The following is a 20,621-nucleotide window of genomic DNA, read 5'->3' on the forward strand; positions in this document are numbered from 1 at the left end:
GGTGGTGGATTTGAGGTCTGCTCTCAATATCTGGTCGTGCTAGATGATACCATCAAACCAAGAAAAAGGGCCCTTAATAGATTTTTTTTTAAATTTCCTTCTGTTTCTATATCCCCCTTTTCCTGGAACCTTGTGGTTTGGAGAAGACCCACCATTTACATCATCTAGTTCAGTTTTGCCTTTAAATCATTTCTTGAGCCAGTTCTTAGGAATTGTGTTAAATAAAATGGAATTCAGAAAGATTATGTCTAGCAGGGGAGGAATATTTATTTTCTTTAACCTTCTTTTTCCTTTTTCATACTTTGCAGGTATATTGTAGAAAAGCCCTGAAATCTTCACAAGTTTTATGGCAAAAATGACTCCAAAGGGAAAGTACTAGTAAGAACAAATAGAACTTGTAAAACTGTGCCCTTTACAACCCAAATTATCAAACTTTTGATGTCCTTCCACAGCAGTGAAGATTTGAAAACTGTCATGCGTGATGTGATGGATGCTTGCTTTAGGTTTTCAAAGCTGAAAATTATAATGCTCATTGTCAGGTCTTTAATCAAGGCTCAACATCAACGCAGCTTTCCATACTTGACGACTATGCCCAACAGTCACCCTTTAAAGAGGCTCAGGAACATTTCTCAAAGTTGTGGGAGGATGTTTCTTCTGCAGGAATTATGGCCTGTGCCCATTTTGTCATATTTATTGTTACAGTTTGATACAGGGCCACACACTTTACAAAACAAGAAATTTGAGCCCATAATGTCATGTCAGCTTATCTGTACTCAAAATTCAAACAACACACACACACACACACACACACACACACACACACACACACAATCTTTCCCAAAGAAGTATTGATGAATTTACAGTTGGGTTAAATTGAGAAGACTCACAGTTGGATAACAACTTAGAGAAAAATATAAGCAACCAAATGCTAGAGGGGAAAAAAAGAATTGAAGGATTAAAATCAACTGGGTTCTAATCAGAAGTCTTGAGTGGGCTATTTGTAGAGAGGGGTAGTGTATCTAACTCATACATGAGTCAATGAGGGTTTTTTGTATTGTTTTGTTTTATTTTTTTAGGATTTTGCTTTTCTGTCTATAATAAGAACAAATAACTGGGCTCTTGGCAAATTACAAGGAGATTTCATGAAAAACACAGTTATTCAGAATTAAATGTCTCAACTGATGCATACTTAACAAAGACACCTTTGCATACCTGAAATCCAAGGAACACAGAGAGCATATAAATTGGACAAGCAGACACACAGTATGTTCTCAGAGTAATTATTTAATATTCACAAATATTTATGATGGAGAGTGAGAAGCAGCCAGATGGCTATGCAAAGAGTTACTGTAAACAGAATGTTTTCCAAACTTTTTTTCAAATAGCCAACTGGAAAGAGTATTAACAGGGAGATGAAGAGGGTGAGGAAAGGAAAGTAGGGAAAGAGAACAACATCCTTGAACTTGATTAATCGTTTGTCATTCTACTTTTTTTTAACAAATCAATCATTTGACGATATTTTACATATTACTTATCCTACAATATAATTATTACTACAGAATTATTATTTTAATTCTTTTGGCATGTCAAGATATGTTTTGTTTTGCTTTAGTAGGTAGGTCTTGAGGTTAAAATTGTCATAAACTTAGTCACAGCAGAGCTAGAAAAAAGCTATTAAGTAAAATGAAGAGTGAGAGTTAATTTACTCTTAAATTAATAGCGATTGGGTATCAGTTACTAGGGCATGATATTAAGGAGCCTGAATCAATAGATTCAATCACTTTAGGGACCTGTTGGGTTCCCATTCTATAGTACTGGCACATATTCTAATTAGCTGAGATACGCCTCGCCTTTCACAGGGTGGACTGGGTAAATACAGGTGAACAGAACAAACCACAAAAAGGGATAAATAATGCCATATTCATATCCAAGAACTACAGGCTAAATCGTGTCCTTCCAATTCAATAGCAACAATGATGATACTGATACATATACATATCCAAATTGTAAATGCCATTATTAGTCAAAGCAGAGTGATGCTTACAGAGAAAAAAAAAACCATTAGTCTTATGTCTACCCTCTTCCCTCTCTCCAGGGACACTGCAAGAGGTGTCATTTGGTCTCACAGATTTTAGTGATCACCTGCCACCAATAGTCCCAATCAGGATTAACTTCCTGACCTCACCTAAGAGGCCCCGGTTACAGTGATTTTCCTGCAGATCCAACAGAAGGACCACAGCCACCTCGACGTGGTGTGTCTTCTCCCTCCAACTTGCTTCCCCTCCTTTATGCCTGATTTCAATTTTGGGAACCACTATTCATATATCAATTTTATTATTAAAAATGAAACCAGCAAATGAGACTTTATAAAAATTTCTCCTTTATCCTGATATCTGGCCAATGCCCACTCACATTCCCCCTTTTTTTCCAACCCCTAACTGATCTTTCTACACTTTTAATTCTCTTACATTTATCTTCCTATTTATGACCACAATCCTACATTCAAATGATGAACTGAGTCTGATGGGTTACACTGAAATTACCTGCACATGTTTCTCCAGATTCTAAGCTCTTTAAGAGCGGATCCTATGTACAGCCTGAATGATTTTTTTCAGTTAAAAACTTCACACAGAGAAAAATTTCTGCTGGAGATTAAATTGCTGCTGCAAGTTTAACATAGTAACCAGGTCTTTTTACTGTAATAAATGCCACTGTTAATTTTAACTACCTTGACATTTTCCTTAAAGTTTATGCCATTCTACAAATAGTCAGAATTTGTGCTCCTGAAGAATGTCAATAATTCTTGAATTTGTTATGTTTATCTTTTTTCATCCAGCAACCATTTGTAACATACATTTGCTGTGTAAAATGCCTGATTCGAAGGCAGTTTTGAGCTATTCTTAAACCCCTTTATTCCAATTCCTGTGTACTTTTTAAAAACATGATTCCTGAAAAATAGGATAAAAAAATGTCTCTACCGATTGTATAATATTGTGGTGCAAACAACACATCTTTCTCTAGATATATGGGCAACATGTATGAATTTCAAATGTTCCTTTTCTATTTTCAATTAATTCTCTGTTCTCAAGGTGCCAAGCCTTGCTCGTTGTGTGTCTGAATATCGACCCATCTGATTTTAAGAATCAACCCTTCTGTTCCAGGCTGCTTATGCTATACCTAAAGGCTATACCTTCACTCAAATCGCTCTAATCTCACATCTTCCAGGAACTGAAGATTAAGGAACTGTCTTTTGAGTCCCTAGCTTCATGCACCGGGTCTACTTTAAAAGTCAAAGCATCTGCTATAAAGAGTCAGCACCACGAGCTTGATTAGAAATACTGTTGGGAACTAGAAAGCACATTAGAATACAGAGGAAATTCATCTGCACAACTACTCAGTTGTTATCATAGAATCATTTTTACAGAAAAAAACCACAAGATAGACCTTCCCAAGAGCTCATGCAGGAAACAGATGTCACCAAGGCTTTTCAAGTCTGCAGAGGGGACTAGGTCTGCAGGCTGCTGTGACTCTCTACTGGAGGAAGGACCAAATGTACTGGACAAGGTCCTCGTGCTCCGTCGTTCACCTTGCCCTTTAAAATCGAGATACACTCTTTATAACCTCAGATGGAATGAATTCTTATCAATTCTGTGAACACTGGGGACAGGGAGAGGGTACTCCAATTAAGGACATCAGAAGCCCTACTCACCGAGTTACATTTTCTACGTTTGTTTGCTTGGTTATCCTAACAGCTAAATGGAAAATTAAAATCAAACAAGGGAGACGCAGGGAGACTGTGTGGGCCAACTTCGAGATAAGCAGCAGGTAACGGTGGCCTAGCACAATCCCAAACACAACCCAGAGCTGCTCATCCGTCTTAGTGCTACCGAGGGGGCGTTGATCAGCTAGCACCCCATTTCCAGCTGATGGAGAAGCAACAGGTCCCCCCATGGGGTGCCTGTCTGTTTAGCATGTGTCATTTGTTTCATCCTCAGTTACACACGTGAGAGCATCTGCATCCAGTGATCTTCCCTAAGCTATGTGTGTGTGACAGTGTGGTTTTCACTACTGTGTCTAACAGAAGTTTTACCTGCAAACCTTCACAGGCAGCATTGGAGAATACAGCTGGTGTTACTAACTTTAGGAGGTTGAAGATCAAAGGCGGACGGAGGGAGAGGGACAGCACAGGGACCTGATTTTCCACAGTTCCCACATAGGGAGTCGTGGTAGAGATCTTTAGTTCACTCCAGGAATTAAGAAATTCCCAAACTAGTTGTGACGCTCCTGCATTTTGGGGAAAACTTCTCAAATCAGAGGTGGAGCTGGTCAAGCAGGTACCTGAGTCAATACGTGGCAACTCCGGTATTGGAAAAGGATTCAATTTTTTTTTTTAAAGCACTGAGATGCCCAGAAGTTTTCCTCCTCCTCTTTGAAAAATCTAACTTCATTATAGATTTTTAATGTTTTTGACATGCCCAGAAATATTTATTAACAGTTCATGTTATTTGTGAAAATAAGATGAACTGAGTATTGAGTTAACTCTTTCAATAAACTTCTCAGGCTCTGATGATCTCTCCTAAGTTAGGCAGGACAAATACAACATAAAAAAATTTCACTTTTTCTAATTATTCTTATTCTGGTGTATCCCTCGGGTCAGATTTAATGTGCAGTTTTATTTTTTCTGAGAATGTTAAGGAAGCAACAAGAAAAGATGTTGACCCTCAATTTACTATAATTAGAAATAAGTTATGTGCGACAGAAAAAACTAAAGTCTGGTAGTTTCTTTCTAAACCCCTTTAAATGAATTTTTCTTCCTTTACAGAATTTATTTGTATATGTGTGTGTGTGTGTGTGTGTGTGTGTTCATATACATGCACACACATACTCAAGCACACACATATCTACTTATACACATAGATAGACACATCTGTATCTCTATCTAAGTGGGTAGATACATAAATGGAAAGAATGAAGAAAAGAAGAAACTAAAATTGAAGAAGTACAAGTCTCCCAGGTTTAGAATTAAACAGTAGGAATGCTAAAATAATCAGTAATTCTTTTCATTTTAGGCAGGAGAAAATCAAGATCTTAAGCAGACCGTCTGTCACAGCCTTAGCTATACATTTTGCAGCACTGACAATACTGTATTAATGATAGACTACAATAATTAGTTGACGTAAATCACACAAATTTATAAGCCTATATCTGTCTTCTATGAAATCACTTCCAAAATTATGTCGGTGGGTCTTAATATTCTTGAACATAGTTTTACCAACTAAAAAATGTTGCTTTTGCTTTACTAAATCTCTTTCAACTGGCTTTTATGGCAGTTAACATAATTTACATTGATCTCTTTTATTTCTTGTAAATAAACTTTCACTGTCAGTTCTTCACTTTTGATCTATAATAGTGATCCAATATTATACAAATTGTGTTCTGACATTTGTAGGCTGACAGCTTTGGAGGAGAGTTTGAAGGTCATGCCATTCCGTTTCCCAGTAGCAGTCATCTCACCGTGCCTGTGACTAAGAAGTCTTGGGTGGCTGGCTGCCCTTCTTGGTCCTCCTTGGTCTGATCCTTGCAGTGACTTCCCAAGCGGTGTCTCCAACCTCACCTTGGCCCTCTCTGCCACCTGCCTTCCACTGTCTTCTCCACACTTTTCTCTCAGTCCTTGAATGTGCCCAGCTCTATGCCAGGTTACATTCTGAACAGTAAGTTGCTTGTTGTGTTTTTTTTTTTTTTTTCCTGATTCTTCACCTGCCTGGCACCCAGACATCCTTTAGCTCTCGGCTGAAATGCTAATTCCTCATACAAGTCCTCTTGACCACTCCCACCGTTATTATTTCCCATTTTTAGAAGCTACTTGCAGCCATGAAGACCCCTTCACATTCTTGGATTTTATTTTTCCTTTAGTGTTATCTAATCCTTCAATTTTGAACACATTTTTTTTTTACACACACAAAAAAAGAGGGAAGCAGAACAGTAACTGAACAAATTCACTTTCTCTTGCATGTACTCACAAGATGATCGGTGACCCCTCCTTAGCCACTGCGTTGCTCTGTACAAATGCTCATAGGATCTTTGGTTCTCAGCAATGTTTTCCAAACTTCAACCCATTCTGGTTTCAGTCTTCCTTAAGCCATGCTGGGAGCTCAGCGAACACCTGTGCAAGCATTTCACCCTGTACCGATCCTATGCTGATCTGTCCTAGAAACCAGTTTTAACAGTAGATTTTATTCCAGCCTGCATGTAAGCGCGTGAGTTTTTCCAGCAGTCTCTCTCTTTTCCATTTCTCAGTGTCTTATTTTGAGAACTCCATCCCCTTCTTATCCGAGTTGCTAATGATTCCACCTAGCCACACGTAATCACCATGTCCCAGTCTTCACCTTGTCCTTTATCCTAGAAATGTCTGACAACACTCACCATTCTTAGAAAAAAACTTCCTGGCTTGAGTTCTTGATGATATTGCCTTCTGGTAATTTACCGCCCACTTGACTGGCTTTTAAATAACTCTGCCTGTGCAAGATTCCTCTCTCTAATCTCTCTCTAGGTGATATCCCCAAGACTATGGCTCTAAACAGCATCCAAAGGCAGTGGATTCTGAAACGTCTATATTCAGCTACGACTTCCTCTAAGGGCTCCAGATTCATATATGCAAAAGCTCAGTTGGATATTTCCACTTGGATCCCTAAAAATACCTCAAATGGCTGGAAACAAATTCTTCATTTCCCTTGCAAAGCTTTTCCCTGCGTCTACCCATCCTAGAACATGGCTTTCCCATCTACCTAGTATCTTCAGCACGCATCCTGGGGGCCGTTTTGACCTCTTCTTTCCATCATCCTTACCCCTTAACCACTTCATTAGCAAGTCCTCTTAGCTCTTCCCTCAAATATTATCTGAAGAAATATACTTCTCTTCTGGACTACGGTAACCACTCTAGTCTATGCCCTTGTCCTCTGCATTCTCCTGAAATAGCCTTCTGTCTACTCGAGTCAGCACACAACCCACTGTATTCAAGGAAGCACAGAGATCTCTGTAGAAAGATCATTTCCTTAGATATGAATGCTTTCATCACACAGAAATAATGTTTGAGGTGATAGGTGGATATGCTAAATTTCCTGATTTGATCATTACACAATATACTGTTGTCCCTCAGTTGCTGGAAAGAACTGGTTCCTAGACCTCATGCATATACCAAAATCCACAGATACTCAAGCCCCTTACAGAACAGGGCACAGCATTTGCATAGAACCTATGCATACCCTGTAGTGTACTTGAACTCATTTCTAGATTACTTATAATGCCTAATAGAATATGAATGCTATGACAATAGTTGTTATACTACAGTGTTTAGGGACTAATGTGTGTTAGTCAGCTATTTTGTAACTATGACAAAATACCTGAGGAAAACAACTTAGAGGAGGAGAGATTCATTTTGTTTACAGTTTCAGAGGTTTCAGTCTATGGTCACTTGACTCTTATTCCTGGCCCTGTGATGAGGCAGAATCTCATGTGGGGGTGTGGCAGCACAAAGCTGCTCACCTCATGGCAGTCAAAACGCAAAGAGTAGGACAGTCCAGGACAAGATATAGCCCTCAAGGGCACATACCCAGGGACCCATTCCTTTCCACTAGGTGTTATCTCCAACAGTTTTTATCCTTGGATGAGGTCACAACCCTCAGAACCAATCAATTCTTAAAAGCTTCACCTCTGAACATTGCTGCATTGGGATGCAAGGCTTCAATAGATGAGCCTTAGGGGACATTCCTGATCCAAACCACAGCATAATGACAACAAAAAATAAGTCTGTCCATGTTCAATACAGATGCAGTTTGTTTCCAAATATTTTGATTCGCAGTTGGTTAATTATGGGGGTACAGAACCCACCAATACAGAAGGCCAACTGCATACATATTGAACGTCACACTGTACCCTAAAGACATGTACAGTTATTGTCTGCCAATAAAAAATAAAATAAAACTCTAAAAAATAGTCACTCTCCACCCCTGGAGAATTATTTTACTCTTTCACATATTTTCCATAACAACACTGAGACTTGTAGACTGTTTATTTGTTTAATTATTTATGTCCCTGGAATGTAATTTTCATGATAGCAGAGACCCCAGTATGTTTTATTAATCTACTTTATCCACAGTGCTTAGGGGAATATTCATAGAATACTCAATAAAGTATTTCTTAAAAAATAGTTTGACAGGTTGTACCTAAAGCACAGTGTTTTTGTGTTTCCTCATTTCATCCAGGATAACATCAAAAGCCAACATATTTTTTATGACTTTCAAAGCCTCCATGACCTGACCCTGTTATTGTCCCTCCCTCCCTTCTCCAGACCTTACCTCTCCCTTTGTCTGAGCCAGACACACAGATTTCTTGCTGTCCCTGGAAGGTGCCAGGCAACCCCTGCTTCCTAGCCTTTAGTTTGGAATGTTCTTCTTCTCCCATCCACAGGGATCACTCTCTTCCTTGTTCAGATCAGTACTAGAATACAAGTTCAGCGGGGCTTGCCCTGGGCACCTGATCTTCCATTCCCACACTCCTTGCCTTCTGCCAGTGACAGTTGATGCGTGCCTGTCTGTCCTTAGTCTCTTTCCTTAGCACCTTTCTCTAATGCGCCATCAATTTAATTGCTCATCTTATTCATTTTTCGTCTCCCATGGAAAAGGTAAGCTCCATACGGTTAGGGAATGTTGTCTGTTTTGTCCACTTTTGTCCACATGGAATCCAGAATAGTGCTTGTTGACACTATTAATAAATACGTGTTGAATAAAAGGACAATCAAGTATTTTCTCAGTATATTGAGCAGTTGTTTGGTTAAAAAGACTGAACTTATTGAAGAGTTCTTTTCACCATTTGTTAAACAGAGTGCTCTTCACATCACTGATCATCTAGCCTGTCATTTAAAGAGGACTGGGGAATAAAGGTTAATATTTGGAGAGCATGAATAATTATTGTGAAGGACCTGAAATAAATGAGGGTAGAGCCTCAACTCCGTATGTAGAGTTTGAAATAGACTTGTTATGCTACAGAATAAACTTGAGCCCCACATATTCCTACTAATGAATAAAAAATCATCCCCCTTCAGCAGCCATCTTTAAGAAAGTGACATAATCTCCATTGGAAACACCTTTCTTGTCCTGTTTCTATTTTAATTGTTTTCCTGCATCTCAACATTACAATTACTTGCTTCAGAGCTGAACTGTTGGCTAACCAGCTTTGATGAGTCGACTCAAGAAACTGAATTAATCATGACACAAACTTTATGTGAGTAGTTGATCTACATTTCATGTTCTACTGACCAGAGAGACCAGAAACCTAACCAAAATGTCCAAGAAGGAGGATGGGAAAAGAGCTGATTTCTGTTATGAACCACTTGAGGGTTTGGGACGATGTCCACATTCCTAGAAGAGCAGATAACTAATGAGCAGCGAGTCTGAAAGTGGAAGGAAGTTCTAGTACAGGGTGGTACACCAAGGAGATGAGATTACCTTCCTAGTGTTACCTTCTCATCAGGTCAAATGTGACTGCTCAGAAATGACCCATGAGAAAGGAGAGTTGTGGTTTGCTTGCATTTGACAGATCCCCTTTATTACTTCTTGGCAACTATAAGAACAGGCTTATCCGGTTTCATCTGAAATGTTTTGTTTTCCTTTCAAAACAGTGATGTTAACATTGAACAGGAGTCCACAGTTGATTCTTAAGCAGAAAAGCCTCATTGATATTAAACTACCAGTCAAGATCACCCTTTTTGGTCATCCGTCAGGCATCTCCTCTTGCCTTCAAGAGTGGCTGAACTCATCTGGGCAGGGGATTATGCTAGGAAATATGAAAAAAAAAAACTCTCTGGGGGGTGTGGCACAAGACAAGTTTGACTTTCATTTTGTTTATTTTGTTTATGTCTAAATGAGCCACATAATTGCTCTACTATTGTATGCAATAAGTCATCCCTAATTCAGATCATTTAAGGGAATATTTCAAAAATTTCAAGTACTTGAGCATCTTTTGGTTTTGTATTTTTTTAAAAAATGTGCTTTTTAGATATACACAACAGTACAGTGTATTTTGACATATTATAAACACATGGCGTATAACTTAATATGACTTTCATTTTATAACTATAATGTAGACTTCGTAGTATATTAAAAATGCAGTAAGCTTGCATACCTGAGTTTGTCACCATAGCAAAGTCCACCTCTTCTGTTACTTTTTGAAGCTCATAACTATAAACCATTTATGTTCTATATATATCATCTTATGAACAAGTGTAAATATATATAAATATTGGGAAATGTAGATGTCAACATTTATAGCTTTCAAATTTTGTTGCAAACAACTTTGAAACTACATGCTATTTATTTAGAAGGAAGACCATTTTAAAACTACTGAAATCCTATATCCTTACTTTTTGGTCTTGACTCCCAAAGATGCTGCTAAGCACATTACAGGTGTGACAGCTCTAACCAGTTATAACCCAAAACATAGCTTTTCCAAAGAAGGGAGTCTGTGCTTAGAACTCACCTGCTTCAGTAGTCTTCGGGGGCTTAACTAGGTAAATGTACCAGGTGGGAAAATCTTGGGAGCTAGTTTATTGTGACCATCTGAAGGAACACACACACACACACACACACTCACTGGCACCCATGTACGCACATCACACATCATAGCACATGCAACACGTAGATCAGAATTCAAAAGTAACAGCGAGACATTGAAACACAGAAATCATTCTTGATTTCTCTATGGCTGATTCACCCAAGGAAGTGGGGGGAAAAAATCTTTGTCCTCTCACTGCCAGACTGGCCTCACTAAGTCACTTCTTCCCAAGGAAGCTCTAAACACACCATCCTCGTCCTGATCCTGATTAATGGGTATTCTGTTTTTTAGAGACAGAGGGGAGGGAGTTGGCTTGACCCGTGTGCCTGGACCCCGGGTTTGGGTGCTCTGTGCTAACCAGCTGTCGGGTCGGCAAAGAGCAAAACAAAGAGCAAAACACCCGGAGTTGGCCGGGGCTTGGGCGGCGCGCGGCGCCAGGGTCTCGGTCTGCAGCTGCGCTCGCTCCGGGCTCAGCCTCGGGGCCTGCGCTGCCCTCGGCGTCGCCGTCCCCCGGGATCGGGCACCCGCAGCCGCCGGGCGAATACCCGGAGTGGGTGGGGACGCATTCCAGCCGCCCGCCCTCCCCAACTCACCAGCCTGCGAAGTTTCAGCGCCCAGGAGGCTGGGGTCAGATTTCAGCGACGTCTCCTTCCCGTCCCCAGCCGCGGGACCGACCGGCCACCACGCACGATCTGCTTCACGGGGCCACGGGCATAGGAAAGGCTCCTTCTTTCTCCAACCTGTGGCTCCGGAGAGGTCCAAAGCCAGGCGGTCCCCAGCCCCTGCCAGTCAGGACTGCAAGTGGCAGGGCTGGTGGCACCACCCCTGGGAGTCCTCCGAGGCCACGGGATCGGGAAGGTCTGTGTGAGAAGAAGGCGTGTCTGCGAGTCCCAACGCGGATGTGCCCGGCGCACCTCAGGCAGATCTCGCCCGTGACTCAACCGCTGCAATCAGAAACGCATTTGGCTCCTGGTTAAAGTCTCCGCACTGTGGCCTCCAAGCCCGAGCGGCGAGCTCATTTTTATTCATTATTTTTCTCTGAGCTATTCAAAGAGCCCCTGGCACCTTGAGGGAACCGCTTGCTTGGAGGGCTCCTCTCCTCCTCCCAGGGGTGTCTACAAATACAGAGAGGGCCAGGGATGCCGGTGGGGGACAGAGGAAGGCCTCAGGAAAGTAAAAGGGGATTGGAAAGAAATTGCATTTTAAAAGTTAGAATGTGTGCACAGGAATACATTGATTTCACCAACCTAATCCATGCTTCCTTAAATCAGTCCAGAAATCAATAAGTTACTATTAAAATAATGAGCATACACGGTCACTGAACAAATATTTACCAACTACCTACTACGTGGTAGGTCCTGTTCTGAACACTCCAGGTTTATCCACAAAGCAAAGATCCTGGCTGGTCTACTGGGGACTGCATTTTGGACATAACTCTGACTTCCCTAATTCTCAGACTCATGGTGAAAGTAAGACCACAAGGTTGCATATCTGTAATGATGATGGGTTTATTCCTCTGAGAAGAAAATAAAAATATTCCAAACCTATTGCTTGCATTTTTATTAGTAAGCAATGAGATAATTGTTGAAATTTAAATTGCTTAACTGTTCTGACTGGATGATTTGGAGACTTACTGCTGTTAGCTGGGAAGCGTGTTCCCCTGAATTTCTTGTGGAACGGACAAAGGAACAGCCCCAAACCAAAGCCTATACAAACAGTAATGAAATAGTGGAAAGCCAGAGAAAATGTTCCTTCTCGTTCTCAACTCCGTTAGAAACCTATGGAAGCTGTTCTATTTTTTGGACTGCGTTTGTCTTGCAAATGGAGACTATAATGAGTAACCCAGTTCATATCAGTAAGATGACTGTGAAAAGTGCTTGACACAAGAAGTTCTGCAGATATGTTGTCTAGGCTTATTGCTGTAGCAGGACCTAATCTACTCCATTCTCCCATGGCATGATACCATTTATAAAAGTTGTTTTGAATTTGCTAGGAGAAATTATAGAAAGTTTAGTTTGTATATTTTCAAAATACATGTTAGAAATCTATAGTTACGATAAATCCATTGTGCTTTCCATCAATAATATGTATATATAGAACAAGTATGTATCCATACACCCCAATGGAGATAAAAGAGAGAACATACAACCTTGATTTTATTCTTCTGTGAATGCATTGATTTAAAATGACTGTGTTCACAATATTATTTCACATTCTTATTCAGTTAATGTGTTCACTAGTTGCATTAACCCTAATAGTTATTTCTTGTATGCAATAGAGTTCATAAAGCCTTGCCCATGGATCATCTCATTTGACTTTTACAACATTGCTCAGAAATAGGCAAGGCCTCTGTTATGTTTATTTTTCCCATTTTAAGAATGAAGAAACTGAGGTTGAGGAAGTTCTAATAGCTTGCCCAGAATCACGAAGGTCGGTAAAGGTAGAATATGGGTCTCCTTATTCTGAATGTAGGGCTCATGTGATCACTATATTTTGCTGCCTCCTTAGTACTTCTGGAAAAGTCCCTGCCATGAGCAAATCTAACACACACATTTATTATCTGCTCTCCGTCTCACCCTCCCTGCAGATAAGCGTGTCACCTGCCTGGTAAGGCTGGCTCTTGCAGGCACAGTCCTGGTGGAGTGACTTGTCACATATAGTACTGTCTTTCTTGTTTTGAGAGCCATTAGTATTACATAGTGACATCACTGGAGAATAGCAGAATATTTCCTTCCCCGTGGGAAGAGGGAGGCCCAGGAGAAGGTGGTAGAGGACAAGAGAGAAATATAATTTTGTCATTTCACAAAAGTTACTTTGACTAGAGGTAGAGCAGAATCAGAAACTCTTGAATGTTTGTAAAAACAAGGAGATGCATCCCATGTCTTGGTAATAATGAAATAAAAATTTCCTGAACCTGGAGTTTACGTAGCACAAATTAAATTGACGTAATTTCTGTCTAATTCAATAAAACAGCTCTGAGGTATGCAGATATATAAATATACTTAGGAGACTTCTAGTGAAAAATGGCCGGTTAATCACATTTAATTGTCCTTTCCTCAAATTCATTTAATACACACACAAAATGAAAATTTAAAAATGTTTTTATACCATAATGAAAAATAAAAGGGAGAAGAGACATGACAGTTAAAATAAATTGCAGGGAATATTTTGAAGAATTTAAATCAGTTGGATGCTTGGTACCTGATCAAGCACAGATTACATACAATGTGTCCACAGAAGGGGTATCAGCAAGAAGCAAGACAGTTCTCCTGGCAAAACCCAGCTGCAGAAATATGGCACAGTGATGGGGTAAATATAAGGATTCAGTTAGATGTCTGTTTCCAGAATGCTTGGACCCACAGTTCCCTTCCCCACTGCCATGCAATCAACCAACAATAATTAATTCCTTTATCTGCTCAATTCAGCCTCCAGGAGTTTGGAGCTTCAAAAATTGACAATATACTGGAAGTTTTACTCATGTGTAGATGGGATAGAAAATTAAGTTGTAACAAATTTAGGAAATTAAAATTAAAGGTTATGTAAAAAAAAATAGAGAGGGAAAAATTGACTAACAGTAATACCAGAAAGTTCTAGAAAAGAGTTCTTTTTATGCAGAAAGGAATGGGAAATTAACTAAAAAAAATAATGCTTTTAAAATTTCAGAAGTAAAGATTATAAACTTTAGGGATCAAAACCTCCACTGAAAGTCCAGGTGAATACATTTCAACTTAAATAGTTAATTAGTAAAACCACCAAGATACATCATTCTGCAATAATAAGAATCCCCAAATACAAAATAAGAACCTAAAAATCTTCCAGAAACACAGAGTAGAAATTGCATTGGATTTCTCAAGATCGATAATGGATCCAGAAGTTTGTTTGAATGCCTCTTCATCTTTAAAATTAAATTATTTTGAGCCCAGAATCATATTCCCAGACATACTGTCACCTGTGTGAATAAGATGTTTATACATGCAAGGACTCAAAAAGTGTTCTTCCTGTGTGCCATTTTTAAGGAAGAGTCCCTTTCCCCAAGATCCCGCCCAAAAACTTATAAATTGAGAAAGAAAAAGAGTTGAAAATAAACAAATGCCAGTCCAACATGGGAGACAGAAAAGAGAATTTTTCAGAACAATGGCAGTGAATCAGTCCTAAAGAGAAGCAGGAGGATGACTTGCAGTGGGAATGTCTCTTGAGAAAGATGGAAAATGATTATTTGGTATTCCTGTGCGTTTGAAATTTATCAATGACTTTTTTTTTTAGTGGTGGAAACTGGCAGCACTCACCAGATTCCATGTTCTCTTTTTCCTGCACACTCCAGTAGATTTCATTTTTGAGTGCCTTGCAGGTGGAGAGGCACGCAGCTGAGTTCTATCCAACAAACTAGAACAGACTGTGGGCAGAGGTGTGGGACATCACTTCCAGGCCACGCCCATAAAATGGCTCCAGAGGTCCTCCATGCTTTCTCCCTTTCTTTATGAGATGCAGAGAAGAGAAGCAATGAAGAGCTCTAAGACCCTAGGGGATGTAAAAGCTGCTGAGTGGGAAAAAAAATTGTGGCTCTTAATAATTGTATCCATAGAAATCCCAGCTGCCACCTGTTGAACTGTGGCATGAACAAGAAATAAACTTGCATAAAATCTCCAAGATTTCAGGGGTGGTTACAGCAATTAGACTATTCTGTCACAATTTGAAAGATAATTTGGAGGCAATTTGGAATAATTTTCTGTTGGTAAAATGTATGCTAAATAAATTCTCAAAGGACATTATGAACTCCAGGAAAAACAAAACATTGTGAGAGAAAAATAAATATGATAGAACACGGCTTCGTTCAGACGTGGATATAATCAGAATAATGAGAAGACTGACAAAATGGTTGACTATAAACTGCCATAAAACTATGTGAAGAGGGTACCTATGTATACATAAGACAACTAAATCCTCAATGATGATAGTATAAAGTAAATAACTAATGTGCAAAATGGCTAAATAAAAAATAGCAGGACAAGCAAACCACTTAGAAATACATAAGAACAATAAGAAACCACTAAATGAGTCAAATGTTTGCCTGTGGAAATTGAGGCTAGAGCTTAGGAGCCAGCTTGGGTCACTTTAGAATAACTTTAAAACGACATCCTATTTCATTTTGAGCTATGAAATGTATTACCTAAATAAAAATAAAATGAATGGAAGAACCTTTAAAATATACATATGGCATTATTTACATAGGGCATTATGTAAAATTGTGGATGTGTAACCGAGGTGATTCTGCAATCTGCATTTGGGGTAAAATTGGGAGTTCATAACCCACTTCAATCTAATGTATGAAATATGATATGTCAAGAGCTTTGTAATGTTGTGAACAACCAATAAAAAAAAGAATAAAAAAAAATAAATAAAATAAAATAAGATATACATATGGAAACAAAACATGTTTGCTCCAGAGACACAACATTACATTTTATTATTATTAAAGTATCTGCTTCAATTTATATAATAACCTACAAGCAGTGAAGAAAGTAAATTTAGGGTGCAGAATGAAGACAGATTTGACAGATTTGCACAATGATTTATCCATTCAGCAAACATTTAGGAAGCAACTTTTGCCTGGTACTCTGCTAGGCATGAAGGATACAGTGGAGAACAGAAGGAAGAATAAAACGGCTGAAGACAGATGAGTATTTTAAAACTTTGAACAACAAATGCATTTGATTTTTTCTTTCTTGTCCTTGGCAACATGAACCACTACCTTTTTGGTCCTGATAGTGCCTTTTATCCTTCAAAAGCCTCTTAAAGATTGCTCTTGACTTGACCCCTACACTGATGAGATCAGAAATTTCCAAACTAACCCACCTCCCGCCCAGGATTGCAGGGAAAGCAGGCTTGGCACAGGTGTGTCTCCACCGCCTGCTGATTTCCAGTTCTGTGAAGTCTGTCTAATCGCAGACACAGATCAACCTCTCCCTGGTCTGAGGAAAGCCCACAGCATGACTAACAGGTCTTAAGACTGGACTTCCGGGCCATGCCAGTTCTACCACTTTCAAGGATGGAATTTCAAGAAATAGGTGTGCTTAAGCAAATTACCTCAAATGTGAAGCAAGTTAAGGTTTATTTTAGATGTGTTTTTCCACTGGAATTATTCTTACAATTGTACACAGAACATCTCCCCAATTGTGAGGTCATAACCTGTCCATGTCTAAACCTCATTTCATCTCATTGTCTTAGAAGGTGAAATGAAAATACACGTATGGAATTTAGTTGAATTCTTGCTTCCTGTGTGCAAGGAACATGCTATGGGAAGGGCCTAAACAGTTTGATGAGCAATGTTCATATGCAGTTTTAATGCGAGCTCTGACTTTGCCAAAAGTCACAGCAGTTGAGTGTACCATGATTCTGTCTATGAGTGACATTAGACCCCTTGATAAAGACAAAATTCTATGATTGTGGACATAATTACAATCACAAGATTGTTTAGTCAATGTCAATTACAACATGAAGTAGAAGGAAAACCATATTAATTAAAATAAAGTATATAGGAAGGTTACTATGACAACAAATTACTATGACAACACATATACTACACATAGATATCATCATACACCAACATATGTAATATAGGTGTGAACATAGGTAGAGCATAGATTCTTTTCCATTCTGTGATATATATATTTCACTGTCTGGTTTTTCATAACCAAGATATTTAAAGTAGAAAACAAAGGTTTGTGAAAATGATGCAAAGCATTGCATATCAGGCTCTTAAAATAAGAGTGATTTGCAGGAAAAACGTGTGCAACACATAAAGAAAATTCCTTGAGGTGTAGTAGCATAAGTGTTTGTATTTTTCTAGATGAAGATTAGAAAGAGGAATTTCAACACCCTCACATTAATCATCATGACCTTGTGTCACATTTTCAGGTAGACCTTGGCAACTCCCTCTCCTACTATTTAACAGAAGAGAAATGAATGACAGAAACACCTTGGCTATTGCTGGACACCCTTCGCCTCAACTCATCAGAGGCAATATTAAAGATGCAGCAGTTGGAAGATACACAGCCCAAACTTGGACTTGATCTTTCCTCTAAGGTCTTTCAACACTGGCCCTCACTGGGATCTTCGTCCTCCTTTAGACTATCACTATCATGATAAAACTGTCCTTAAAACTTCTGTGTTTTCAAGTTAGAAATCAAATAAAAATGAAATATTAGAAATAAAATAATAATTCATTTTATTATTATTAACAACACTGCAAAATTTTTTTTAGAGACAGGGTCTCAATATGCTCATCTGCATGTAAATGAATCCCTCAGTTGTTTTGGCACAAATATACTTGCTGATTTTAAAATACCACAAAACATTTGGTCTTTGGCTTTTGGGGATTGGCTTACTTCACTTAGCATTATATTCTGTGACTTCATGAGTCATATGATTTGGTATTAATGTTTTTTCCTCAGGTTGTTCCTTGGGGACCAGAAAGATTTTCTAGGCCCTTCTTGACCTCCTAATGCTTTTGCAGGCACAAATGGTATTTGGGGGCCATGACAAGGAACCATCTCTACTCCCTGCAGTAATTTCAGAGGAGCTTGCTACCTACACCTTGGCATGTAAATTCAGATGTTCATGTTGATGGATTCATGCCATCGCATAAACAATTCAGTTACATTCACTAACCTGGTTGAGGATTAGGAGATTAGATATTCAAACTTCATAAATTTAAACATTAAAATGTAGATGCTTTGATGATAACGATAGCTTTTCTTAGCTAGTAAATTAGCATTATTAAATGAAATACTAAGGTCCCTAATGTTGTCACAGAAGCCAAACACTTATACATTTTAGTCTCAAAAGTTAAAATTCACTTTTTTGGATCTCATTGCCTTGTATAATGATCTCATTTATTTACTTATCCTCAAAATAAAACATGTAGTCTTCCTGTTTGTCATTTTGAGTATCTCAATTTAATGCATTTAATTAATTTTTGAAGTTTAAATTAAATTTGAGTGAATATCTTTCAGAACTATCATGTTTCTGGTAAGAAGGATGGACTTTAAATCTCTACATTTTGTACCAACAGTTCTTATTCAATTCCTTTCTCTGAAATGTTGCATCCTATAATTTTCATTACTATTTTCTTGAGTTCTCAGTATTTTCTTTGACCATTTTTTTCTTAAATTTTCCCTGAAAATAAAATGCATTCTCTTCTATAATTGAGTTTCATTGGTTTATCCATTAAGTTATGTTTAGTGCTGTCCTTTCTTAACTAAAGAGTTCTTAGTTCTAGATTGATTAATTTTTACTAAGGTCATAAATTAGAACAACTACTATAATTTGCCACTAATCTGTAGGAGAAAATGTAAATTACATTTTAAACAAGTAACAAGTTAACCCAAAAAGGCAACTACTGCCAGCTGATTCCTTTAGTGTATAAATATTTACAAATCAATAGAGATTTATTCAATAAATTTCCCTGGTACACTGGACATATGCATGTTTTATTCCTTGTATCCCTCGCCTGAGGCTTCCCATTTTCAAAAGGACTTAACTTACTCCTAGTAAATTTCACAAAGACCTTAGTTACTAGCTAAAGCTTAATCAGCAAAACTGATCACTGAGAATTTACACTAACATCAGACTTAGGACAGATAAACTATATTCTTCCTGCAATAAAAATGGTGCTGTTGATAACACTGAACTCTTAGCCCCCAGAGCTTTTTAATACCAAAAAGTTAAAGGTCTATGTCCAAAAGACTTAGGCTTTGGATTAGTGTTGGGCTTGGCAACTATTTTATATTGTTTTCGTGTGTGTGAGTGTGTGTGTGTGTGTGTGTGTTTGTCTACATAGACACAATATGTTTCAGAAAAACATTGCATTTTTTTCCTATAATAGTGAAATAAGAAAGTAAAATGGAAATTAATAACAATAGAAAATGACGAGTAAGCTGAATAGGCTTTCCAAATATCCAATATGCATGCAAAGCTGCTCTTACTAGTCATCAGAGAAATTAAAATTAAAATGAGAAACAACCATTCATCTACCAGAATTGTTGCAATGAAAAAGAACTGAAAATATCAAGTGTTGGTGAGGGTGTGGACAGCTTAAGTGGCGGGAGTCCCGACTGGTTTGACATTGATAGAAAATTGAACTGTAGCCAAGATACAGTTCATCTTAAACTTTGGGATATGCTTACCAGAAGCTTTTGTAAGGGCTATTTGCAATAACTGCAAACTGAAAACAACCTACATGTCCATAAACTTTAAAATAAGACATTAAAATAAGGTATAGTCACAAAACGGACTGTGATAGAGCAATGGGAACGAACTGTTCTTATGTGTAACAACATTCATGAATTTCTTCAGCATAATGCTGAATGACAAAATCCAGACAACAAAACAATATTACCTGTAGGATTTCCTATCTATAAGTTTCAAAGTCAGACAAAACTCATCTATGGCCTTAGAGGTCAAGATGGTGGTTATCCTGCAGGGGTCAGGAGACCATGGCTGGGAAGAGACACAGGGGCTTCTGATGATGTCCTATTTCTTCATTTGTATGCTGGATACCTAGGTGTGGCTTTTTTGTTTGTTTGTTTTTTGTGACATTTATCCAGTTATATGTTTATGATTATTTGTACATGTTTGTGTATGTTTTTGATTTTTAGTAAAACTAACTTAAAATAAAATTGAAATTTCATGGAGGTGATAAGGAATGTGAAGGAAAGTCAGAAGTTAGAGTTGTTAAAAAAAAAAAAAAAAGCTTTCTCTAACATCATTTACATTTGCTGCATGTAGGCCATGAAATTGTGAAGATTTACTATTCCCATAACAAGAAAACAAATGTGCTGCTTAAGAGAAACCAAATACAATCATAGGACTAAGGTCAAAAAGAGAATTCTCCCATGTTCATTAAGAGGACTTGTCCTATGGAACAAGCTAGCCTGACAGTAAGTTTATAGTAAATACCGTAACGAATTGCTTGAGGTTGTTTTTCAAAATGGCCATCAGAGTTTAAGAATGGC

General features: G+C 38.3%; 1 protein-coding gene across 4 annotated transcripts in view; it reads right to left on the bottom strand.

The window, feature by feature from the left end:
* Positions 1-20,621, bottom strand: part of Rab27b (RAB27B, member RAS oncogene family) — a 138,252-nt gene that overhangs the window by 48,517 nt on the left and 69,114 nt on the right. The window contains exon 1 of one of the 4 annotated variants that reach the window (XM_005323052.4): positions 11,202-11,571. The exons of the other annotated variants lie outside the window; for them this stretch is intronic. The gene's annotated coding sequence lies outside the window, so the exon portion shown is untranslated. Of the gene's footprint in view, positions 1-11,201; positions 11,572-20,621 lie in introns of those variants that run through there. 4 annotated transcript variants of the gene reach the window in all.

Source organism: Ictidomys tridecemlineatus, chromosome 13 (genome assembly GCF_052094955.1).
Source record: "Ictidomys tridecemlineatus isolate mIctTri1 chromosome 13, mIctTri1.hap1, whole genome shotgun sequence".
NCBI lineage: Eukaryota > Metazoa > Chordata > Mammalia > Rodentia > Sciuridae > Ictidomys > Ictidomys tridecemlineatus.